This window comes from Marmota flaviventris, chromosome 16 (genome assembly GCF_047511675.1).
Source record: "Marmota flaviventris isolate mMarFla1 chromosome 16, mMarFla1.hap1, whole genome shotgun sequence".
NCBI lineage: Eukaryota > Metazoa > Chordata > Mammalia > Rodentia > Sciuridae > Marmota > Marmota flaviventris.
In genome coordinates this window covers 64246491-64274119 of record NC_092513.1, presented here as the reverse complement: position 1 = coordinate 64274119, position 27629 = coordinate 64246491, and positions in this window count along the sequence as shown.

Sequence of the window (27629 nt, the reverse complement as noted above, 5' to 3'; positions counted from 1 at the left end):
ATACAGACAACATGATAATTGTGACTTCTTCTGTCTGAAAAATCCAGCATTTTCTTTTGACCGAAAAAGCTTGCATGAAGAGCAATGGGAGAACTCTTCAGGCAGAAAGGACCTTTCTCTGCTCTAAAAAGCTCAGATGAAGGGTCATAGGATCTCTCTAGGTCGTGGGAATAGGTGTTGGGGGATGGAGAACTCCAACTCTGCATCCAGAAACTCCAAGCCTGGAACAGCTGCCTTGGAATGCTGTCAGCTTCAGTTGTGAATAAATGTACAATCTATCCCAGGGGCCTTGTGGGAAGGCAGTTCCAGGGATATTCCGAGAAACATCTGTCTTAGCAAAATATCTTGGGTCCTAAGGACCCTAAAAATGCAGAACCAGCTCTCATGAGTGTCCTTCACCGGCTACAAGCTGTTCCAGCCTCTGTGGGGAGCCTTTTTTTCGTGCCAGAATCCAACTCCAAGAATAAAGGGAAGGCACTGTGGCAGGCAGAAGAGTGGTATCAATAAGCTTTCATTTCTTTATGCCTAAGGGAGCCAACATTTAAGACAGATTGAAAAGGGAAGGGCCCTACCAGGTACAGAGGGGTTTGGGGCAGGGCCCATGCAGCTGATTCTGAAGTGGGCAGGGTAAAGTTTTCCGTGTTTGGGAAAATGAACAGCTCATGAACCAAGGCTGAATTTGTGTTTTACTATTTATACATCATTTAAAAGTCACAATTTTGTATATTTGGACTAGGTTATTTTTTTAAATGCATTGATTAGATATAAAAATTAAATTATATTCCACACAGCAACTTACTTTTTAAAATTTGTTGTCCTATAGGCATCTTTCTCCACATTTACTCCATCCACTTTTGACAAATTCTCAAATGACTACAGGTGTCATTAGGACTTGGTCGACCCATAGGATGGATCTCCTTGCAGAAAAATATCTGTCCATATACTTTGTCACATATTCCTCTGTGCTTCATCTTAGGTGGCCTCTGAGTTTTAAAGATAAAGCAACATTGGTTCTCTTTGACTTTTGTTTAGTTCATTGAAAAACAAAAAATTAGGGACTAAGCAGAAAATTCTCAAAACATATTTCAAGAAAGTTCTAAATCTATGCTGACTTTCCTACAAACGTTTTCTTCAAGTCTACTAATATTAATTAATCTTAATGATTTTGCTTGTTCCATGATGATGGAAAGTGATATCAATGCTAAGCTGGAAATCATTTGAAGAATGATATATATATATATATATATATATATTAGAACAGAGGCCAGGGAAAGTGTAAGGCATGCTGAATACAGCAAGAATAGAAGGGGTAATAAACAGAAAGAATACCAAATTTAGATGAATGCCACAAAATAGCCCCAATTTCATTCTCACTAATCACTATACTGATTCTGCTTTAAAATATGTTCCTTTTATGCCTTGTCCACACCACAACTTATAGCTAGACGGCACTATTTTTTCTTTCATCTAAATTTTACTCATCCCTCAGGTCATACTTAAATGATGCCCTCTGTGAGCTTATTTCCAAAGTCCCACCAGCGGCTGTATCTCCTTGGCCTCTAGATACCTATGTTGGCCAAATATTATGAAGCAGGAGGGACCAGAGAACTACTCCCATCTTTTTGCCTGCACCAATTTAATTTATACTTCTTTATTAAACCTGCCCAGGAAAATAAGTGTTTTTGATCAATGATTGATTGATTATTTCTCTTTCTCTTCCATACAACAAATCCAGTCCTTTCTTGATCTTTCAAAAAATAGCATGTACCTTGTCCTCAGTAGTATTTCTGTGTGATTTATCTCACCAATATTGCTAGCTCTACATGAACATTTAGGCTTGATTCTTAGACCTTTGTCCTCTCTAGTATATAGATCCATACTAAGCACCCACTGAGTCTTCTGTAAATAGTTGTATACCCTGCCAACTTAAAATTTCTCCCAAATCTCCTTTTATTCCACTAGTTGTAAAACACAATGCAAAATGCAAATGACCCTCTTTTGGACTAGATATAATTAGCTAAAATGCCTTCTGTACAAATTATGGCACAGTCTAGATGCAGGGTATATTGCACTGTAAAACCAGCACTCACCATGCAGGGGCTGGTAATAATGCACCAGCCTGCACTGAGGGTCACACACTGCAATATCAGGTCAAAGTTAGTGGATGTTTTCTCCAACTGATCAGAGTCATTAAAATTCTCCCATCAGCTTGGAAACTCATGAAAAAGAAATCAATAACAAAGGGAAAAGAGAGGCAGATAGTACCCACCAGTTCTAATGTTTACTTGTTACATCCACACACTGAAATATTGAATGGATATGCCTTGTTAGGCTCCAGCCAAGGGTCAAGTGACCACCCTCCTTGGACTCAAATCTTTGTTTTACAATATGTAATTTCATTTGCCTGAAATTTCTTCCATCCACTTGGGAAAATAGCAGTTACATCTCCATTAGGAAAAATGACTTTATTGATAAAAATAAATACAAATATATTTACCCAGTATATTGTGAGGTCTCACATATAGTTTGAAAGAGAATTTTGCCCAAATAAAATAACAGCCTTGTATTTACTTGTATAATTAAAACATGAATTGATCAATATCCCAGCAAGCTTCTTGACCTTCCTGCACAAAGAGGTAAACCTGAAAAAAGTTCTCATGTTTGTTCATCTCAAAAAAGAATCAATGAACAGGCCAGCCACAGAATAAGATGTTTTCATTGGCATTAAGATAACATTAGATGTTTGCTTTTCTGGTTTTGTGACTGTCAGATGTTGGGCAGATTTTAGTACAATGAAAGACTTCTTTTTTAAAATTTATTTATTTAATTTAATTAGGTATGTATGACAGCAAAATGCATTTTTATTCATTGTACACAATTGCAGCACAACTTTTCATTTCCCTTATTGTACACAATGTAGCATCACACCACAGTGCAGTCATAAATGTACCTAGGATAAAAGACTTTTATTTAGATTATATTCAACATCAGTCCAGCACTCTTCTGGTAGTAATATGTAGCATCAAGAATACATTTCTGAACTGAAGAGGCACCCCCAATTAATGAATAACTTGATAATTTGCCAGTTGAGATATCAGCTTTTATAAAGAATAGTTTAAACTTAGGAGCCATCTGTGTCTACGAGTTGGCAGAGGTCAATATTAGGATTTCTGGATCAGAAGACAAGGGTTCAATCCTCCTGAGGCTTACACTTCATAGAAACCATCTTTGAGGAAGATTCTCCTGGATTGTAGGTGACATATGCATCTATGTCTTAAAGAAACAGAGGAAATTTTAAAATTGAGCTATTTTTTTTGTGTTAATGCTCTAAGAATGGAGAATCAGGGGCTTGTTATCAGATGTCCAATAGATTAAAAGCAAATTCTTGGTCAGCCTTGAACTTTGTCAGTCAGGAGCTCAAAGGGAGGCAGGATCCTCCCAGGAATGCAGCCTTGGGCTAGAGAAGCCATGCTAGGGTTCTTCAACTTCTTAGTAAAGGGGTTCTGACAAAGTCAGTATGTGCAGAATTCTGCAGTTCTCTGACATCATGCCCTTGTGCTGTCATGTCCTCTTAGAACTCACCTCATTGAGGAAAAAAAGAAACTCAGAGGGCATTATCACTTGCTGCTACATCCCTCTTTCTTTCAAGAATTGCCCCAGGAGAAGCTGTGACAGATACCCCCACCAAGTCTGCAACATGGACAGTCCTGTCCTGGAAGACACAGAGCCTGGTGTCCATCGGAGGCTGATGTGCCCTCAGGGGTCCCTCAGGAGGATAGAAATTGGAGTCATACCATGTTCTGTTCTTGTATCATTTTCATGTGCACCCTTGCTTCTCATTTTCTTGACTGCAGTCTCTTTAGAGAAAAATTTCCCACCTCTTTATACTCGTAGAAATTTTATGTTTAAGAAAAACAGAATACATTATCAGTAGCAGATTAAATAGGCCTGAGGAGACAGGTTACTTGGAGTCACTGCAGTCCATTGGGAAAGTGCCAGCAGACCATTATGGCTCCAGGAAAGAAGCACTAAATCAGAATATGGGCTCGTATCCACCTCCCTGTCTATTTCTGTGATGATTGCTGCTTGGGCTGAGCAGCCTGTTTCCAGCATAAGGCAGGCATTCAGAGAGCGTGCTTTGGCATATTAACAAATTAGTTTACTTTGCCAACACACTTTAAGGTTCTGGTAAAAACCTACTAGTGGCAAGTCTGTTAATATGTGCAGATTTTTTTTTCTAGGAAAATTCTAATCAACCATGAGAAAAGGGTATAAAAGAAGTTAGTTAACAAAATTACCAATGTGAGGAAAGCTACTGTGATTCTGGCAGAGTTTGTATGCCTTCATTGCACAAACTTACATATAAATCTGGATCACCCAATTTTCCTCAACTGTGCACCATGTCACTCCCCATGTGTTCCAGCCACTTAAAGCCAATTGTATTGCTTTTCTCCCTGTCTACTCATTTAAGGCCTTTGAAGCATGTGTAAGTGATAATCAAACACTTTCCGTGAATGCAAAGTGGATAAAATAAAAACTCGCTCTGTTTAAGTGGGAGATAAAGCATTAGTAAAGAAAAAAAGAGAACCCATTTTATTAAAAAAAAAAAAAAGATAAAATCAAGGGTATGCATGGAAGCAAAGAGCAGAAGACTCTTAAGCAAGCCTAAAGAAATTGCACATTTGGGCCATTTAAGAACCAACCTAATCATTTCCTGGATTCTCTCCTTTGTTCTCCTTATCTCCTTATTCATGATGCAAAATAGAAGGTCACACTTCTAGGTTTTAAACAAAATGGAAACTTATTTCTGGTTAAGTAACTTAACCTCAAGCCAAGAAGACACTACTCTCTCTGAGCAGATTCTGTGCTAACAGTACTGACTACCCAAAACCAAAGCAAAAGTGAAAAAAAAAATAGAGATCATAATCTCCACATTTAAAGAATTGTACTGAAAACTGAATTGTATTCCAGGTTTTTCAGGAATTGTATAAATTCTTCCTATATTCATAAGTTTTATGCATTTTTGGGGACATTTTGTTCATAATCAACTTTTACCTTAATTTCAAAGAATAATAGCTTTGAAGGAGCAAATGTAACCTGTTAGGTTCAAAACCCTTATTTCAGATAAAATTCTACATGAAAACATTTTATAGAAATCAGATGACAGCAGCTCTATTCTGCCCGCGCACACAGTTTTGCTTCCCTCCCTCAACCTCTCAGGCAACTCACCCTCAGGCTCCAGGGTACATGAAAAGGGTAAAGTCACTGGGAGATAAAACCTGATGTCTGGATTAGGCTTATTTTCTTCCCATCTGGATGACCTGAACCCAAATCTCTGCATGCCTTAATGGTAAAGTGAGAAGAGGGTCACAAAGCTCCATTAACTTCTCATGTTCTATTTTTAGTATTTTATTTTATTTTTTACTTAACAATTATAACTTTTATATGTCCATCATTTAGTGTAAAAATAATGTTTAAAAAAGATTTTCTCCCATATTTTTATTTAAATTAGCAAAATTAATTTTAAAAAATTCGAAACTTTTAAATCTCTCAGAGTTTGAAAGCTTTAAATCATAAGTTATAATATTTAATCTGACCAGAATCTTTCCCAAGGCTATAAGATGAAATACTCATGTGACTCGTGATAAAAATAGGTCTATATTTATCCAAACATCTCAGCAAAAAAAAAAAAAAAAAAAAGTAACTTCACCCACATTTTGTCCCCACACCCTTTTTTTTCTTTTTATCCTTTCTAATAATAATTTTAGCAATTAAATGTTGGGGCTGGCAGCAAAGCTTGAAGAAGCATTTCCAGATTTTATTTATGTTCTGGTTTTTGAGAAGATGGTAGATACCAAATAAGTAAGTGAATCCCAGGGCTTTGGACTTTCACATAGTCTAAAAAATGGTACTGAACCATCATCTAATTGGAAGCTATGAACTGAGTGTCTCTTACATTATAGGCAGAAATCCAGGTGCAAGGTGGTTCATGCATCTAGTGTGTATTCATACTAGCAGTTGACGTAGAAATTTCTGAATAAGATAAATGACACTTGGAAGTATACAGTGCTGAGATTAGGCAGCCATATCCCAGAGAAGCAAGTCAATACAAAATGAGTTGCAGTAAAATACTACGATTTAGAATTGTAGATTGTTCTTTTGAAAAGCTTTAATTCTCACAACCAAATGCTCCAATGCCTAGTGATTTTCTTTCCCTTGAGAGCCATCGAACTCTGATGCAGTTCTAACCCCTGTGATTGAGGGAAAAGAAGATTGGGTTAGAAGAGAAAAAGGCTGTATTCATATCTAAGAAAGTTTCTTAGAAAGGGAGTCATTGAGCCAAAACAGTTAAAAGAGGCTTATGACTCCTGGGAATGGGCTGCCTCAGTAGGCAGTTGTGCTCAGTTATTAGCTGAAAGTTATACACAAACTCAGCCTTGTACCCAAGGGGTGGTAACTGGGGCTGTCTGAAGACTTACTTGAGTGGTGTATTTCCACAGCTGCCAAACAGGTCAAGTTCAGGCATTATATGAAGGACGAGGGAATATGATGATGGGGAGGGTCTTGAAGTATATTATAAATACTTAGATCATTTGGTAAGCCAGAAAAAAATTAAGGAGTATTTAAGAGAGAATTAGGATTAAAATCTCAGATGAAATGGGAATCTACAGATTCCTGCATGCCCAATTTCCATGGTTAAGAAGAGGAGAGCATGGAACCAGAGTATTGAAAGAACAAATCTTGTCAGGGATCAAACAAAATAAACATGTTTTTCCTTTTCACTGCTTTTTAAAACTTTGTGTGTGCTGCCTTCCCTTTCCTTGAGTGCAAGCTTGGGCAAGTCCCATAAGCTTTTAGGATGCTACTACACAATAAAAAATGTTCTTCTTGTCACATTCGGCCATGAGCAGACATCCAGGTGGCTTATCACTGAAGCCCATCTCTCCTTTCACCACTCAGAACCATCGTCCTCTGTCTGCCCCTCTATTTTTCTCCTTCTCTTTGTCATTGTCTTTCTTCTTCACTCTCCTACTCCTCTTCTCCCTCTCTCTCTCTCCTTCTCTGTATTATTTTCCCTCACTCTCCTTTTCTTCTTCCGCCTCCTTCTCCTTGTTCTCCTTCCTTCTCCTCTTCTCCATCTCTCTCTCCCACTCTTACTTATTTTCTCCCTCCTCCTCCTTCTTATTCTCCTTCTCATGCCCTCCCCCACAGTATTCACTGGATTTTCTCTCTGTCCTCAATAGAATAGGTGGAGCATAAGGAGAAAAATCGGGGAACCATAAAAATTGTAAAGTGGGGTGTGCCATATTGACCTCTGTGACATAGCTCTATGAGGTTAATGGATGCCAAGAGCAGACATTCTCTCTTCTAAAGAACATGATGAGTTTATTGGGGTTTCCCCACTGGAAACCTCCCACTGTTGTTCCCAAAATGTACCATAATAATAGGGCCGCTTGCTGTCTGATGTATCTCCACCACCATTTCTGCATCCAATAACAATATGAATGTCTTTATCCTAAAAGACGTTGTCTTTACCCTATTTTTTTTTTTTTTTTTTTTGCAATTTTCTTTAGTCAAAGTCCCTGACCTAAAGATGGAGGTGACTTCTTCCACAGTCCACGTGATTCCCAAATGAGAGTGCACACATTTTCCACTGCAGCCTCTTTAATATGCCAAGACAAGATGACCAAATAGACACACTCACGCCTCTACTTATATTATTCAAACATGGGACCAACTCCCATCTTTGATGAAAGTCCAATAGACAATACTGAGCTGTCCAGGTGGTATTCTTGGCTCCCTATCTGCAGTCTTGACATAAATGGAATCATCCCTCTTAGAGTGGCTGTATGATAGAGAGCTCTCACTTTCTCAAATAATCCCATTTTTCTTTGTTTAACCTTAATCTTTTCATGTCTTGAAGCAATGCAATAATACTGGATGAACCAAAGGTAAGAATGAATGTCTTTGAATGTGGGGGTTGCAGAAAGTCTTAATGAAATGTCAATGAGGAAGAAATAATACTATTGAAGCTATAAAGATCTTTCTTGCAGGAAAAGAGGGTATTTGACTGTGTGTATACAGATGTAGAAAACAACCCAATCTTAAAAATTAAAACCTTGGACTAGAAGGGAAACCAAAGAAACAATTACCTGGACATGCTCTTTCCGCCTACCAATCTCCTTCTCATAGCTCACACTAGCTGACCCCAGCTAAAAGTCAAAAGTGAAAGGTAGGGGATCTCTATTCAGTATACCCAGTGTGACTTCTTTTCCATGGAGCCTGTCTCTGGTTCAGGGGGTCATATCTACTCTTCAGTCAACAGACCAAGGGACTCAGAACATCTCCAATGTCATTCCATCTCCACACGTCACCCTTAGATCAGCCTGCCAGAACCTGCATGTCTAACACCAACTTCCAGACCCCACAGACTCCAGGAGAAATTGGTCATCTGTTCACAGTGTTCCCTTGAAGCAGCTTTCAGTCTCAGCTGTATGTGTTGGAGCGGGAGTGCAGTCTGCACTCTCCACTCTGTACATTAGTCTGCAGCAAGTTGCAATGTACTTAAGGATGGTAAGTCTAAGAGCTCCACAATTCTCACCCAAAGATCTCCTCTTTCCTGACTTGACTCCTTTAATCTCAACTCTTATCCAACATAACCATGCTGGTGATTATGCTGATCAGCCATGAAGTCCATCTTGTGCAGGGAAGGAAATACAGCCTATGGAGACTGAGAATCCAGGAATGTAGGAAAATACAAAAGCAGTTTAACTTGTGATTAAAGATAAGATATGGTAAGAAAAAATGAGAGTCCGAGTTTCTCTAATATGTCACAACTTCAAGAAATTGCCATACTAGAGAACTAGATTTTGTAATCAACTCATTTTGGCAGGATTATCTTATTTTTTCTTTATTCTACTACTCTTTTACATGCAGTATATCAGTTCTTTACAAGTAGTCAACCCAAAATGAACTAATTGTTAGTTTTTTGTCACACAACGTTTTTCACTCATTTTGTTGGGCTCAGAACACTGCTTGTAGAAATATAAACAAGGTCCTATAGTTCTTGTTTAATCTACGTGATCACAAATGTCTCTGTATCATCAGGAAGAACCATTATCAACCCCTCAGTGACTAAGAATCCATATTCCAGCAGTGCCGAGAAGCTTCTATGGAGGTTTTGGACTCAATTAGAAAATAGTCTGCAGATATAATCTCCTGAATAGGTGCAGACAAACACTTCACTGATGCAAAACCACAAACCTAATTATGTTATCTCCAGGCAAGAATCTAAAATTTTACAGTGCAGCTGTTTAAAGATTTAAAAACCCTTATCTCCCATTCAGAATTAGGAGAGTGGTAAGACTTTTAGCAATAAACATAATGAGCAACACATGTAATTTAGTGATCACCATGCCATACTGCAATATTTAACAAAAGTATTATCACAGTTTCCCCTGAAATTAACTCTTCTTCAATTCCACAGTAAAAATGCCAACTCTTAAAAAAAAAAAACTTTCTGGACTTCCAAATTTTCTAATTCAAATTGTTTTATAAAATCTCTTATAAAATTAAAAAATCATGGAATGAAACTAAATCTGATGTGCCCATTTGTGCTGAAAGTAGAGTTCTTTCCTAAGCACAGGAGGTTCTTATGGGCAGTAGAAGGAGCAATGGTGAAGCAAAACTGGCTAAACAGTGCAGTGGTCACAGATTTCAGAATGAGAGATACATGATATTGGAAAGGCAGGGTGGAGGGGAATAAAAAACTCTTCCTCTGTCTCTGAAGCAGAACCCTCTGACTAGGGCTCCAGAATCCTGGCTGTGATCTGGGGCTGTCTGTGGAAAGGGAAGAGATGACAGCAAACCTCTTTCCTGCCTACTGTGTGACTGGAAAAGCCATTCACCCTTTGGCCCTAATGGACAATCTCAGGTTGATAGGAAAGGGGAAACCAGATTCCTGGACTCATTCTAGTGTGGAGCTTGGCTCAATGCTAATACATATTTTAATTTATTTTTTGTTCTAGAACAGGGTTTAAGAGCAGCTCTGGAAGCAGTGTAGGTTTGCATCCCCAAATCTGCTACTTATATGTTCTGTGGAGCATGGGTCCATTCCCTAAACTCCCATTTGTGAAAGACCATAACATTAGTTCTTGCCTCATGGTTTTATTGGAAAATTAAATGGGTTCATATTTGCAAAATCCTTAAAATATTGTGAGGTGCACACACTATGTAGTAACTAAATGAACCAGTGAAAAACTCTCATATTCTCTAACCCTAAATCCAGTCTCAGCAGATAAGGTTTGGAATGACAGGGTAAGATGGAGATTGTTATGACTAGAACTATCAACCTGGTGCTTGGTCTGGGCTGGTGTATTGAAGTATGATAGAGCTGACATTCTCACATTTCCTCATCTATGTAACAAACATCTCTACATGAGTAATATTTGTTAGGCATTGTATATGCACTTAAAATTATTAACACACTTAAATCCTCATAACCATCAGAAGGGCATAGGAATGTGGGAGAATGCCCCACAATAGCAACTTTGATTTGGTAATGAAATAATTATATTAGTTTCTATTGCTGTCATCACAGATTTAGCAGCTTCAAAAATACCCCTTTATTTTTTTCACAGTTTCTTCTGTGGGTCAGAAGTCCAAAACCAACCTGAATTAGCTGGATCCCGTGCTTTGGAATTTATTAGCCAAAGCGTGGTATCTATAGGGCTGCATTTCTTTTTAGAAGAAAGTCTGCCACAAGCTCAGGTAGGATATTGTCAGGATTCAGTTAGTCCTAACTTTTCCTGAATGTCCTTCCTATATTTCAGATCTGACTTTCTCTTCTGTCTCTGTTCTCTGCTTTCAAGTGTGCATGTCATTTTGTAGGGACCAACTCATAACCCAGGGCCATCTATCAAGCATCTAAAAATTTCCTTTTGCTAAGTTAAATAACATAACCCATAGTGTGACCTCTTAAGAGAGTCTTTTCCATTGCCATGGGGAGAACACAGTTGAAAATCAGAATTTCAGGAAAGTATAGTTAATATTAAGGATTATATATTGATTAAATACAAGAAAATAACCTTTATCCAAGAATAGAAGGAACAAAATAAAAGGGGGATTAAAAGCAACAGCAAAAAATCTCCATTGGTTTTTGTACTTTATTTCAGATTTGACATATTTTTGCTTTTTCTGAAGGAAAGAGTTATGAAATTCAAATTTTCTTTTCACACTAATGGGAATAATTATGTGGGGAACTGTAATATAAAATATAAAATAAAATAATATGAAAATATATTTTTTTCCTTCAGTTGTTTATCTTTCTACACTCTTACTCATAAGTGCTCCTTTCTTGGTAGGCCCTAGAGATGGACTCCTATCTCAAAAAGCTCATGCCTTCTTGGGAGATAGAGGAGATAGACATGCAAATAAGTAAATGTAATACTGTCTTCCAAGGCTGAGGTTGAGGCATCTATAGGGTGGAGGAGCTCCAAGAAGAATGCCCAACCTCTGCAGCATGGTAGGAAATTCCACAATATGGCCTTAGTTTTTTGTATTGATCCAGATAGCATAAAGCGGGAGGTGTGGAAGGGTCTTGGGATCTTGTATAGGGAGCAAGTATATGTCTCTGGAAAAAGCTTCTTAGGGTATCCTGACCCACTCCTTGTCTGGAGAAGAGAAAAGGGCCAATGACAAGCAGAGGAAAAGACTACCAATGAACACAGAGGAGGGACCAGGCAGGGAGATTGTAACTATCGTAAAAGGGCACGTGAGGCAATGTGGTATGGCACTGATCAGAGCCCTCTGAGGGCCGAATAAATGCTGGGGAAATGAGCTCAATATATTTATGTAGCACCATAAAGTTTGGAGCCTGGAGCCCAATGCCTGGGCCAATCTTTAGTATGCCTAATGCTAGACTAAGGGAGCTGGTACACCCTTTACCATCCTATCCTGCCGGGTTTCTGTTCTCGTGACTAAAAGGCTCAGGGGTCACTCTAATTAAACTGGGCTAACTGGGCTGCACGAAATAACCACACAAGAGACACAAATACTGTTTTCTTTGGGGTTGCTGTGACAGCTCCTCTGACCTTAAGGGTCCACAGAAAGAGAGAGAGCGAGATCATGCGCTGACCCCGTTTATTGAGGGGAAGCTATTCAAATGAGGCAAGGGGTCAGGTTTCAGGGGGCTGAGTCTATCTTCATGATGTCCACTGTCAGCAGGTTGACTGACACCTGGGTAGGCCACACCCAAGGGTACAGTAAGAGAAGGGGACACACACAAGGCACTTCCATGGAAGATTCTATCCTAAACAGGGCAAGGGGTTATATTACAAAGGAACAGGTGAGCATAGCTTCACCCATGGGGCTGTAGCAAGACACACCCATTTCTGTGACTGAGCGCCTCAGCACCCAGCTGGGGAGTGTAACTCAGTCACCCGTAAGGTTGGCCTCCCACACTATTCTGTAATGGAAATTATTGTTTATTACATGCCATCGTATTGTTATCAATTTCAAATATGCATGCACCTCAATTCATTGAGATATCTTTGTCAAGTGTATATAGTTTTCTATGTGTCAAAAGCACCTCAATAAAGTAGTTAATAAAAAAGAAAACAAGTAAAGTTGACTGAACTTTAGCCAGACCTTCCAGAGCATAGGTTTTTTGTTTGTTTGTTTTTTAAAGAGAGAAAGAGAGAGAGAGAGAGAGAGAGAGAATTTTTTAATATTTATTTTTTAGTTTTTTCAGTGGACACAACATCTTTATTTTTATTTTATGTGGTGCTGAGGATCGAACCCAGTGCCCTGTGCATGCCAGGTGAGCGCGCTACCGCTTGAGCCACATCCCCAGCCCCTAGAGCATAGGTTTTTGAACTGAATAAATTTGACTATTATTATAATCTATATGTATAATCCATAATGTAATCCATGATATTTGAAATTCTGAACTCATTAATATTTCTTCATTGTGCATTGTGTGTGTGCACATGTGTAATGGTAGTGAAGGTTGGCCAATAAAAACAGTTAGAACTATTTTTCATAGGAAAGTATTCATGAGTCCAAAAATATATAATATAAAAGTCAAATTTTATTTTATAAATAAAAGTAAAATGGTTAAATGTGGTCAGTATAGACTAATTATTTAATAAAGATGCTTAACATTCTTTATTTTTATTGGAAAGGGAAGACTGTCATTTTACAACTTGGAATGGCTTATTAAATTGTAATTTCTTAAATAACAAAATTGACATATGCTAATGTTAACAGCCACAACCTACTCTGCTGGCTCCAAATTATGATTCAGAAGTTTTGAAAACTGAGAATACAAAGATGCTCCCTTGTTAAAGATTTCTTAGTTACTCTAATGCAATGCAGACAATGCTAAACCAACACATGTGAGCAGGGGACACCAGGGTATTCCATTTTCACCATAGGTCAGCAAGAGGACCGTCCTACTACTGGGCTACATCTCAACAATTTAGCCTTTCCCCATTTTCTGCACATCATCCTGATTCTTTCTAAAATGCCCGGCACATTTTCCAGGACAGTGATTCTCAAGCTTGGTTTAGAGATTAGAATTCCAATGTTCAGATTAGGGCTCATGTCAATTACATCAGAGTTCTGGTGTATGAAGTGAGCATTAGAACCTTTAAAGTCCAGCAAGAGATTCCAATGTAAAAAGCTGAGCACTACTGATCCAGGAAGAGAATTATGTGAGGAGATCAAGATGAATTATTTTCTTGGGTTTTAACATAAAACCTTATATTTATGGGGTGGTCAGAGATGAGAGATCATTGCAAAAGTGATTTTATATTATATTATCAGTGGATTGTTAATAGATTAACCCAGCAAGATCTAGTTAACAATTATTGAAAACATTAGGACTGTGGCTGTTTTAGTCAGCTTTTTTGCTGCTGTGACCAAAAATTTAATAAGAACAATTTTAGAAGGAAGAAAGATTTATTTAGGGCCCACAATTCAGAGGTTTTGATTCACAAATAATCAATTTCATTACTCTGGGCCCAAGATGAGGAAGGACATAATGGCCGAAAGGCATGGGAGAGGAAAGCATCTCAGGATGTGGCAAACCCAGAGCAGATTGAGAGCTCCACCCACCAGGCACAAAATTTAAATCTCAAAAGCACAAATCCTGTGACTCACATCCTCCAGTCACTCCCTACCTGCCTTAGTTGCCTCTCAATTATTCCATATAGGTGGATTAATGTACTGATTAGGTTAATGTTCTCATAACCAAATCATTTCACCTTTATACTTTCTTGCACTGTTTTACACATGAGCTCTGAGGGACACTGTATTTCGACTGCAATAGTGGCTTAGTTCTATGTTCAGGAAATTTTTTTAAAAAACCCATCAACATACAGCTAAAATATTTTTTTCATGTTTAAAATTGTTATATACTTAATGTTTTAGAGGAACCATTCACAACTTTCTTGACTCCAAAATCCTTTCTCCCTGTCTCCCATTCATTCTTTTGGAGAACCAGAGAAAACTTAGAACACGTTTTTTGAGGATAGATATGAAAGACATCGAATAACACGTAAGCTTTTGAGATTGGCTTCTTCCACTAAATACAATGCCTTTAAGAATTGTACAAGTAAGTACTGACTTCAAGTAAGTACTAAGTACTGAGTACTCTTCTATTTTACAGACAGACCACAGTTTTTTATTTATTCTCATTAAGGACATTTGGGTTGTTTTCAGTTTTGGTGATTATAAGTAGAGTTGCTTTCATCTTCAAGTATAGGTTTTTATGTAAATATATCTTTTTTCCTAAAGTACATTTCCATAAGTGGGATTACTTTATTAGATGGTACATGTATGAAAAAGTCTGAAAGAAATGTCAAACCAGTTTCAAGAGTGACTAAAAAATTTTGCATTCCTACCAGCAATGTATGAGAAATTAAGTTGCTTTGCATTTTGCCCATAATTTGTGCTGTCATTATTATCATTACCTTTTATAATTTTAACTATTCTAATAATGCAAAGTAGGATGTCATAATTGTTTTAATTTTTATTTCCCTAATGACCTGTGATATTAGGCAAGTTTTGTGTGACTTTTTTCATCAGCATATCATCCTCTTCAGTAAAGTGTTTGTTAAAGCTTTTTTGCCCATTGTTTATAAATTATATGTTTTCTTATAGTTTAGTTTGAGAGTTCTTTTATGTATATTCTAAAATAAGTCTTCAGATATGTGATTTTCAAATGTTTTCTTTTTTCAGTATTTGTAACAAAATGTTCATAATTTTGGTGAAACCTTATTTAATATTTTTAAATGTAAAGGAGCATGCTTTTGTTCAAAGCTAAATTTTCTTTACACAGCACAGTTTGCAGTGATTTTCTCTTATTTCCCCCTAAAAGTTTGTAATATTATATTTTGCTTTTATATCTACCTTCCATTTTGAATTCATTTTTAAACTAAGGCCAGAGGTTTAAGTCAAGTTTCATTGTTTTGCATGTCCAATTGTTCAACATCTTGTCTTGAAGATGTTACATTGTTTCTATTTTCACTTTTGTCAAAATCAATTTATATGGATCTTCTTGTGGACACTGTTATGTTCCATTTATCTTAGTCTAGCCCTTCAGCAGTATCACATTTTCTTGGCTACTCTAGCTTCATAATAATTCTAAAAATTAGAGCATATTAGTCTTGCAAATTTATTCTTTTACAAAATTGTTTTGAATATTCTCTTTCCATTGCCTTTGCATATACATTATAGAATCAATTTGTATGTATCTATAAAAAAAATTCTTTCTTGGATTTTTAATGGAATTGTATTAAATCTATAGGTTAATTTAGGAAGCCAATGCTTTTAACTTAACCAAGTCTTCTCATTTATGAGCATATTATATCTTGCCATTTGTTTATGTATTCTTTGATTTCTTTCATCAGGATTTTGTGACCTTCAGTGTGTGTGTGTGTGTGTGTATATATATATACATATACACACACACACATAAACACAAGTTTTGTTAGCTTTATATATACATATCTCCTATTTGGGACATTATTGTAAATGTAATTTTTAAAAAATGTAATCAATAAATAATAATAGTACATACTTTGTGTGCAATCTGATGTTTGCTGCATGTTTATATTGTAGATTAATTAAATCAACCTAATTAACATATCTATCACCTCACATACTTTTCACAGTAAGAACAGTTAAATGTATTCTATTAGCAATTATGTAATATATAATACATTATCATCGTTACCATTCTATGCAATGGCTCACTAAAGCTTTTTTCACCTTTCTAACTGAAACTTTCTACTCTTTGATCAACATCTTCCTTTTCCTCCATACATCTCCCTTCCTGGCCTCAGTTAACCACCATTCTTCTTTCCACTTGTATGAGTTTTATTTCTTTTGATTTCCTAGGTAAGTAAGACCATGAAGTTTTTTTCTTTTATATTTTCTTTATTTTACTTAATAAAGTAAGTTCTCTGTTCTCCAGAGTCATTCATGTTGTCACAAAATACAGAAATTCTTTCTTTTTTAAGACTGAAAAAAATATTTCAGTTTCAAATTATTCATTGCAAGTACAGAGAAATACAATAATTTTTGTGATGTGCTTTTGCATTCCATGACTTTATTAAATAAATTCAAGTATTAGTTCTAGGGGCATTTTTTTTGTAGATGCCACAAGATTTTGTACATAGACAATTTAATTATCTCTGAGAATTAGAATGAACTCCCTACTCATAATTTTTTTAAAAATATAAAACTGATGATGTCACTCCACGAGGGTATGGAGTCTCTGTGGAGGGCAAAGGTTGGCTCCTATGTACGTCCAAAAATGCTGTATTAGTGAGAGAAGACTGACTGGACTTTTATTGTGGTTGCAGAGTGGGGCCAGGGTGAGGGTTCCCGCATGCGGATCAGGGATTGCAGGGTTTGAACTTGCAACTAGCACAGAAGGAAGTGGGCTTTCCCATTGTGTTTCCATATTTGAGGCCATAGGAGAAAAAGTGAAAGGTGGTGCTTGAAAGCTATTGTCAAACAAACATCAAAATTTGAGTCAAGTTATACAAACACATAAACACATAGTCTGTAAGGACACTTTTATTTCTTTCTTTCCAATCTGTCTTTTTTTCCCCCTTTTTTATAATGGCTCCAGCTTTCAGTAGGATGTTAAATAGGAGTCATAAAAGCAGAATTCTTGCCTTACTCCCCAAACTAGGAGGGGCTGGGGTTGTGGCTCAGCAGTAGAACTCCCACCTAGCACATGTAGGGCACTGGGTTCGAGCCTCAGCACCACATTAAAAAAAAATAAAAACTAGGAGAAAGCATTCAGTTTTTATAAGTTATATTATGTTGGCCACATAAGGAAGAGAAAGTACATGGTCTTCCCAACAGATGCATGCAAAATAAAGACAATAGTTCACATTCTTTCATGACAAAACCTCTCAGCAAACCAGAGATAAAAGGGAAATGGTAGTCTAATAAAATGAGTTTGGAGTTTTTCCTTCATCTTCAAATTCAAAAACAGTTTGAGGAGAATTGGCCTTCATTTTTCCTTAAACTTCTGAGAAATTCACCAGGAAATCCCTCAGGTCAAGAGATATGATTTGTTGGGAGATTTTTTATTTCTGCTTTATTTGTTTTACCTCCTATTATTCTGCTCAATTTTCTACTTACTTATGATTCAGTCTTGATGGGGTTAAATGTTTCCAAGAATATATCCATGTCTTCAAGGTTGTCAAATCTGTACAATTATTCATAGAAATCTTTTGTGGTACTTTCTATTTTTGTACTGATTAGTTGTAATGTCAGTTCTGATTAGATTTACTTCTTGTTCTTTTTTTCTTAGTCTACCTAATGTTCTGCGAATTTTGTTTGTCTTTCTCAAAACCATGCCTTCATTTTACTAAATTATCCTATTGTTTTTCTAGCCTCTAACTCATTTAGTTTTGCTTTTATATTTATCACTTCCTTCCTTTGACACTGGCTTTGTTTGTTCTTTTTTATTTCCTTTAGATAGAAAGTTATGTTGCTTATTCCAGATATTTCTTTTTCTTACTATAGGAAGCTATTGATATAAATTTCCATTTTGGAAATTCCTATTCTGCCTCCCATAGGTTTTTCATAAGTTTTTTTTTTCCATTTTAATTTGTTCTAAATATTTTATTTCATTTTTTATTTCTTCTTTGACCAAAGATTGTTTAGACTGTATTGCTCAATTTCTACTTATTTGTAAGTTTTCCCATTTTCATCCTATTATTTATTTCCAGGTTTCAATCTGGTTATTAGAAAAGTTGGTATGATTTTAATCTATCTGTATTTCCTAAGGATTTTCTGAAATCTAAGTCATCTGTCCTGGGGGATGGTCCAGAGTGCTTGAGCAAAAACAGCTGTCTTCTACTGTTGTTTAATGGAATGTCATATATATATATATATATATATATATATATATATATATATATATATATATCTCCAATCAGTCCATTGTGTCTTTCAAGTCAACATGTCCTCATTGTTAGACATTTCCCTAATTCAGTGTTGGAGTCTGATGCATTGCTGAAACTGGGATACTGTAGTTCCTTATTATTTATTTCTATATTGTTGTCTATTTGTCCCTACTGTTAACACCTGTCTTGTCTAAGTGCTCTACTGTTGAGTGACTATTAAAATTGCTTTATCGTTTTGGTAAATTGACCCCCTTAATCATTATATGATGTCTTTTTTGTCCCTCGTGTGAGATTTTAACTGGAAATACACGTTATGCATTATAAGCATAACTTTCTTGCTCTTGTTTGGATAGAATATTGTTTTCTATCCTATCACATTCTGCCTACGTGTATTTTTAAATCAAAAGTGAGTCTCTTATAGACAGCATATAGCTATATCATGTTTTTAACCATTCACACATTCTTTGTCTTTTGTTTGAAGAGTTTAATCAATTTACATTTAAAATAATTACTGATAGGAAGGGTTTTGAGATTTACAGCTGTCATTTTGTTGTTTTCTGTGGTTTTAGTTCTTTTGTTTCTATTCTTCCTCTCTTTCTGTCTTCCTTTGTAATTTAATATTTTTATTGGGGGGGGGGTGGCTGATTTGATTCCTTTCTCTTAATCTTTTCTCTACCAACTCCAGGCTTTTTCTTTGTGACTATCAAAGGCTTAATGTGATATTACCATATGGCTTTACTATAAAATATCTTATAACAGTCTGTTTAAGTTAATAACAATTTAACTTTGACTACTACATACACAAATTCTACACTTTAACTTCTCTTTCTCCCTTTTTATGTTATAGATATCACAGTTTACATATTTAGATATCACAAATTTATTCATAACTTATATTAGCCATAGTTTATTTTAATACACTTGTCATTTGACTTTTACACTAAAGTTTAAAGTGATTTATATACCACCATTATAGTATTAGGATATTCTGAATTTGACTGTGTTCTTGCTTTTACAGTAAATTTTAAATTTTCATCTATTTTCTCATTGTTCATTAACATCCTGTCTTTTCAAATTGGGTAACTACCTTTAGCATTTCAGAAGGTAGATTTGGTGGTAAGGAACTCTCATAGCTTTTGTTTGTCTAGGAAAGTACTTAGTTCTTTTTTTATTTCTGAAGGAAAACCTTATTGGGTATAGCATTCTTGATTTGGCCCTTCAGTATATTTCTTTTTTTAATTTTTTTTTCTTTAGAGAGAGAATTTTTATTTTATTTATTTATTTTTTCTTTTAGTTTTCGGCGGACATAACATCTTTGTTTGTATGTGGTGCTGAGGATCGAACCCAGGCTGCACACATGCCAGGCGAGCGCGCTACCGCTTGAGCCACATCCCCAGCCCTCAGTATACTTTCTTTGTGAGATATGTCTTCAGATATTTTGCCCATTTTAAACTGGTTGTTCCTTTTCTTATCTTTCTATTTTAAGAATTCTCCACGTATTTTTGACAAAATCCACTATTAGATATGAAGTTGGCAATATTTTTCTTTCAGTCCATGCCTTGTCTTTCCACTAACCTAACAATGCCATTCACACAGTAGAAAATGCTTTCTTTCAATTTTAACAGGTCATTCTTATCAATTTGTCTTCCTGGATCACGTGTTTGGTGGTGTGCCTAAAAATTTATAGCCAAACCCAACATCACCTAGATTTTCTCTGGAAGTTTTATAGTTTTGTGCTTTTCACTCCTTGCACTTTGTCTAGGTCAAATGGTTGCATTTTATGGAAGAGATAAAGTGGGGTTTTCTTTATTCATCCATCTTGGAATCATTCAAAAATATGTAACATTTTACTTCAGAAAGTTTCTTTCCTTTTCTTTTTGTTTTACTTTCAACTCACCCTTTTTTTTTTGGATCTATGGTATCAGTTTGGGAGTGAGCTTAAAGTTTAGAAGGATATGAAAAGAGTGTTTCTTGCATGGTGGGGATTTAAATGCCCTCTACTTCCCTATATAGCAGAGCTCCTAGAAGTTATGTGTTCTAGAACCCACTCTTTTAGATTCTGATTCTAACTCTGCTCTCGGGCTGATTCCCCATCAATAAAGTAACTCCACAGATTCAATACTGTCTGCTACTTTAACACATAAAGAGTCATTCAAAAGGAAGTTAAGATTAACTTTATCATCGATGTGCTAATATGATGCTCTCCTGGATCATCTCCAACTTCTCAGAATGAGTTAATATATACAAGGAGAAGTTTCATGATCAAGTAAGTAGCTTATCTACCCAGAAAAATTCCAAACCATAATAAACCATGGAAAAGACACAAACATGTGAATCTTTTACTTTTGTTCCATATCCTGTAGAATGTTACTTATTGTAGTATCTGAGTTCCACTTGTGTATGAAAAATCCACATCTACTTTATAGCCCCAATTGCTTAGAATGTTCTGTCAATAACTTATGAGGCTCCTGGCTGGCCCTGCCCTTTTCTAAACACCTGCCATGTTATCACCTAGGGCCTGAGCCTGCCAATTTCTGTTGTTCTCTAGCATATGGAAGTCAAGATGCAGGCAGATAATTGCGTATTATCACTAATAACAATTTGGGATTTTTAGCCACATGTCTGTCCCTACAGGTGGTCAACTCATATAGCATCCCTGAAATATGAATGCTTTGTTCAATCCATTATTTTTCTCTTCATGCTGCAGATCCTACAAATGCCATTTTAAAAATATACCTCACTCTTCACTTTTTTCCCAAGTATTTGATAACTTGTTGAGATGCAAATATGATTTGCCTAATTGGAAACTAGCAGCAAGTTCTTCGTACAGACCTATGTCTTCGCTTTCCCAAACCCAACCTTCATACAGCCAAAATAAGGCAGTAATCAAGGTAACTTGAATCTTGGGCAATTGATATGAGGAAGTTGGGAGACTGACTCTTAACTAGGTCCCAAGCACAAAGGGAGACTAATAAATTCTAAGGTAAAATAGGGCAGAGCGCTACTGGGTGTTAATAATAACTATAATAAGGAAATGCAGAAATTTCAACAGCAATGTTAATCATCATAAATAGTGAGTGGGATAGGAATAATGTCTGATCCTCAGACATTATTAAGGAATGTCTCTTTACTGCATTTCTTGTCCCTTAGGTTGGCACCATTCATTCATTGAGTCATTATTTGTATCTTCATCAAATATTCTTTATATTTGATGAATATTATTTATACTTGGTGAAGATATATATTATATATTGTATATTTGATGAATATATAATATTATTTATATTTGATGAAGATATAAATATTCTAGTAACTGTATTCTATATTCTATATTCTATGAACAATGTTTGGCAAAATGATATACAGATGAGCAAAGCATACACAGCTCAGGTTCTCAAGGAGCTTATGTTGAAATAATTTCAGTATTCATGCACTTGGTGTTATAAGTACAAAGGTCCAGAACGCCAAAGGATAACATTTGAGGACATTGAATCTGGTGGGTTCTGAAGATAGAAAAGGCACATGAGAGAGTCAAGATGCTTCATTGCCTTAGAAGATACTTGGGCTGTGGCATGAAGAATGAGTCAGTCAGGAAGAAGCATAGCAAACCCTCCCTCTAATTTGCTTTGCGTATCATCCAAGCTGCTTCTACTTCAAGAAAAGGAGGAAAAAAAAATTACAAGGCACAGATGGTCATTTTCAGTTCAAACCCGTTCCATTGCCCTTGAACTATCCTTCACTTGTTTGCTCTGTGAATGTGTTTCCTCTGAGATCGCCTCATAATAAGTTTAGGAGTGGGATGCTTGCACTTTTGAGCTTATGAGCATTCAGCCCTGAGGAAGGTCTGCATAGCCTGGGGTTGTGACTGATTTGGTTTCATTGGAAAATAAATAATCCTCCAAGATTTCATGACTTCTGGCCACAGGACCCTGTCACCTGAAAGAGACAAATTCTCTTTAAATTGAAGTGTTTAATGCAACTTTTTCTTATGAATGTCACAGGTTCATCTCATGTCACAGGTTTATCTCTTTTTGTTGGAAAACATTTGCTTTCTCAGGTATGATCTTAGCTATATCATTCTATTTTATTATCCAGACACAGGGAAACATGCTGTATAATGGAAGTGCTTAGGATTTCATATATTTACAATGTGAATGTTAAACTGTCCTAACCAGATATTCCACAGTTAAAACACTGTGCATTAGAACCCTACTAAAATTCCAGAAAAGGCTGTCTTCTGTTCTTTTATCACAACCTGCTCTGCACACTGCTCTCTAATTTTTTTTTCTCCAAATTGTCTCATAGTTTGTTTTTTTGGTTGTTGTTGTTGTTATTGTTGTTTTGTTTTTAACGGACAATGTTAATGTTAGTCACCAGCATAGATTAAAAGCTAAGGACTTTCTTATTTATTGAAGTTGCTTTTAAGTTAGGGAATAAAAACAGAAAAAACGGTTATAAAAGTGGCCAGTCCCTACTTCAAAATTTATTTCATAACAGAAAAACTGTTTCTGAGCAATCCTCTTGTAGGCTGAGTTTTAACACAATGGGGATTTGTTACAGTCATAAACCCCTGCTGACAAAAGCTTTAACTATATTGGTGACAGCAGATGCTACTAAAATACTGTTTTGTGTTTGAGTTTAGTGGGGTAACATAAACTGATAATTATGATTGGTTAAGTCTGTTCCCAAAGTGAACTCTAGATCCACAGCAGGGAGCACATTGCTTGAAAAGAGTATAAAGTAATTGGGATTTTTATATGACAAATGCAGCCATGAATGTATTCATAAAAAGCCTGAACAAGTGCTACAGAATGATTTCAAGGCTTGATAAGAAGACCAAATAAAATGCTATAGGAAATGTTTAAAACCTCAAAGGCATTTGTGCTGAGAGTCACTGCAGCCTTTCCAAGGTGTCCAGGCCACTTTCAATGGTGTGATGGGGACAGGGTTAGAGTGATCCTGAGTTTGGACACCTGTCTGTTGATAGTTGTCATCTTGGACAATCCACAGCTATTTCCTCTTTTTTTCCAAATATTAGCTGTATTTCTTGCCCTGGTCATTATTGATTTGCGAATGATGATAATCTGATCATTTTGTTGTTAGGGATTTATGGCTGTGTAAATCCCCATTTTGTTAAAACTTACCTTAAAAGATGATTGCTAAGAGTCCCACAGCACATACCCAGTGGCTCAGGAGGCTGAGACAGGAGGATCATGAGTTCAAAAGTGAAATGCTAAGCAACTCAGTGAGACCCTATCTCTAAATAAAATAAAAAATAGGGCTGGGGATGTGGCTCAGTGGTCGAGTGGCCCTGAGTTCAATCCCCGGTTACTCCCCACCCCCGCAAAGAAAGATGATTGCTCAGAAACAATCTTTCTTCTATGAAATAAATTTTATTCATAGAGATTGGCCATTTTTCCAATCACTTTCATTGTTATTTCCTTACTTAAAAGGTCAATAATCAGATTTCCAGCTTTTAAGATCTGATATTTGCTGAGGAAGAGAAGAAAAGGAGGAGTAGGAAGAGGGGAAGGAGAGGAAAGAAAGAAAGTGAAGTAAGTAGAGCATATAAAAGAATTTTATAAAGTTCTTTTTATAAAAATAACTTTATTTTATTTACTTGTTTTTTATGTTGTGCTGAGGAACGAACCCAGTACCTCACACATGCTAGGCACGCACTCTACTACTGAGCCACAAGTTCCTTAATGATTTCCTATAATGCTCAGAATAAAACCCATGTTTACTAATGGTGGCTGGCAGGTAGGTACCCATTATCTCATGTGTGGTTTTCCTTCCACTTTCATCTCCTGGTTCTCTCCCTGATCGTTCTTTTTTTCTTGGGGATGGGGTGGTGTTGTTGGGCATTGAAACCAGGGATACTTACCCACTGAGCCACATTCCCAGCCCCTTTTATTTTTTATTTTGTGACAGGATCTCCATAAGCTGCTTAAGGTCTTGCTAAATTGCTGAGGCTGGCTTTGAACTTATGACCTTCCTGCGATGGAGTTTGATGTCATAGTAAAACAACAGGAATATCCATATGCTATTGGTGGAATTTTAAATTACAAACATATTTTGAAGGGAAATAAATTGGCAATGTGTATGTCAAGAACTGAGAATATTTTAAAGCACCCATGAACAAAAAAATCACTTTTAGAAATGATTCCCAAATATTCTCAATCTCTGTACATAATATGTACTGAAATTATGTATTGAAATTTAAGTCAATCTTTAATAAAATGATCAAATATATTGGCAGTTAAACAAAATTATACTAGGTATAAACATTTAAATGTTAATGATCATGGATATGTAAAAACTAGAAAATATTTATGCTGTTAATGAGAAAGAAGAAGTAAAATAAAACTAAAACAAATTTGTATAAGGACAAACACCAGAATGAGATTTGCAAAAATAAACTTAATTTTGTCCTTGTTCGATTTTTCTCAAAATAGTACTCAATTCTTGGTTTAAACACCTTTACAATTTTAAGTGAGAAAATACTGTGATCCCCTGTCCCCGTTGTGTAGTTATTATGCTAATTTCTAACTTTGTCAAATTCATCTCAAGTATTTAAAAATAATTTATGTCATTATTTGCGGACCCTAAAACTTAGCACATGCCAAGGCAATGTGACAACTGGCTGTATGCTACATTAATGGATGTGCCTCTTGAATCCAACTGTGTGTATGCTACATTTAATGAACATGATACATTAACTCTGTTAAATTAAAATCTAATTATTAAATTGCAATCAAGATATCAATTGAACATGACACCATGATGAGGAAATGCCAGTGCACAAAGTTTTCAAGGCTTTGACCAGAAATGTCATATTGTCCCTTTCACTTACTTTACATTAGCCAACATAAGTTGTATGGTCTACCACAGCATCAGTGGGTAGAAAATTAGACTTCTTGCATGGAGCTGGGTGAACAAGAGGAAATCTACCACCCAGAGAGAGGATAATTGTTTCTAAAATAATAATTGCAGAAGTGAGAAATGATAACTGTTATGTGGCATATGATTAACCACTCCAAAGCAAGTTTTGTACTTTTTATTATATGTTAAATAATTATTACAATGATTACTAAAAGGAGTATGCTTCAAGCAATGCTAAATAATTAGAATATAGGAAGTTTAAGTTGACCATCAAGACTGCATTTCTTATATTGATGAAAGAGGTGTGTTATTATTTGAAGGACTTTTCAAAGAGAACAGACTTCAATGCCAACAATGTGTTCTGATATAACCCAACAGCTACAAATAATCCACTTCAAATTTATTTGTTTTCTAAGTGATTCATGCTTTATACACTGCTGTTTTCAAACCGATTTACTTCTGATTGAAGATGTGAAAATATTTGTAGAACTAGGGAAATATTTCCATGAATTTGTATCTCTAAGAGGTATTGACAAAAATGACAGTGAAATGAAATAAAAATAGATCTCTTTGGAACTGTTTAAAATGTTCTTATAATAACTACCCTTGCATGCATATAAGCAAAAAGGTCACAAGGATTAAAATAAAATCACCAAGGAAAATATCCGTGTTATTTTTACATGAGAATGACATAGACATGCTAATATACATTTAAAGAGAACATGGATGACTTTATGGATTTGGGGCCCATGCTTGCTTGTGATATTTTATCCCTAACACTTCAAATGCACTGACCAACCTGCTGATAGGTATTCCACCATCATACCTCTTTGAGGGTCTTTCAAGAGTTCTACTTGAACATCTTTATTTGTGAATGTGTCACTGGATGCCTTGAAGACTGAAGCAGTCCATTAGAGATTCTTTGTGTTCTTGCTGTCATGGTCAACATGTCACTTTCTCTCAGAGAGGAGTGATTCACTGTCCTGTAACCACTGCCTATTAATCTCAGGATGCATGAAAAATTCAGCCTCTGTGGTTTTGAATTACATAGCAAAGCCCTGTATCTGATTGAACATGACTATTCAGAGGTTCTGAAGTTTGAGTTTTTCCCTTCCTCTCCAGATCTCAACAAGATCTTAGTAAGCTTTGCAAACAGAGCTAGATCTGAATATTTATCTTCCTTCTATAAAGACCAAAAGTTAAGAGCTTTGTTCCACTATTCTGGGGAAATGCGGTTTTCATGTCACTTTCTGAAGTTTAAGTAAATTTAATTAAAAATAAAATGTGTTCCATGTAACCTTTGAAAAACCATTGAGAGATAATTTACTTAAAATTAGAAATGTGCTATAAAGCAATCATCTCTCTATTTTTAAAATCCTGTTGGAAAGAATCATCTGGAATCCCCTAAAGGGATAACCAGTTCCCTCAATGCTAACTTGTGGTAGGGGTTTCCCCCAGATGTTGGCCAGGCCCTCTGACTGCCACTGCCTTAGTTGTGCTGAGGGTCACCAAGGCATAACCCAATGTTTCAGAGCAGTTCGAGAAGGTGATGTGGCAGCTGTCATTGAGGCTACTGCTGTAGCTGGCATAGCTGTTGAACTACGTCCACATGATTGACTTAGCTAACACCCTCTCAGAGTTGTGCCCTCAGACTAAGAAATGGCTGATTTGGTCTAAGTGCTGAGACCTTGTGCTGTGGTTTGAATGTTTGTTCCCTATAAAATCATGTCAAAATTTAATTGCCATTGGAACAGTATTAAGAGGTGTGACCTTTAAGAGAGGATTAAGTCAGGAAATTTCTCCCTTTATAATGGAATGAATGTCATCATAAAAGGGGGTTTGTCTCCCTTTCTCTCTCTTCGTCTTTCAGCCATGTGATTCCTTCTGCCTTGTCATGACAAAACAATAAGACCATGAAAGATGTCAACATCTTTATCTTGGACTTCCAAGCATCTAGAACCAAAAGGACATAAATTTCTATTCTTATTAAATTAATTAGTTGCAGGTATTTTGTTATAGCAGCACAAAATAAACTAAGACAAATACTCACATAATTGTAAAATTTTAGAAATAAAAGGGAACTTAGTGATTTCATCCCCCTTATCTTTTTGATAATGAATATTGGGTTAAGAATATTTAGGTAAATTACTCAATGAATATAGCAAAGCTGTGCAATTATGTTCATGAATGTCAATGTCTTTTTTATGAAGCAAAATACCAAAGTATATACACACATTGATTCTCTCAGCAGTCCTATGAGCTACACTTCATTGTCATTCTCATCAGGTATAGGGTAAAACTAACGTAGAGATG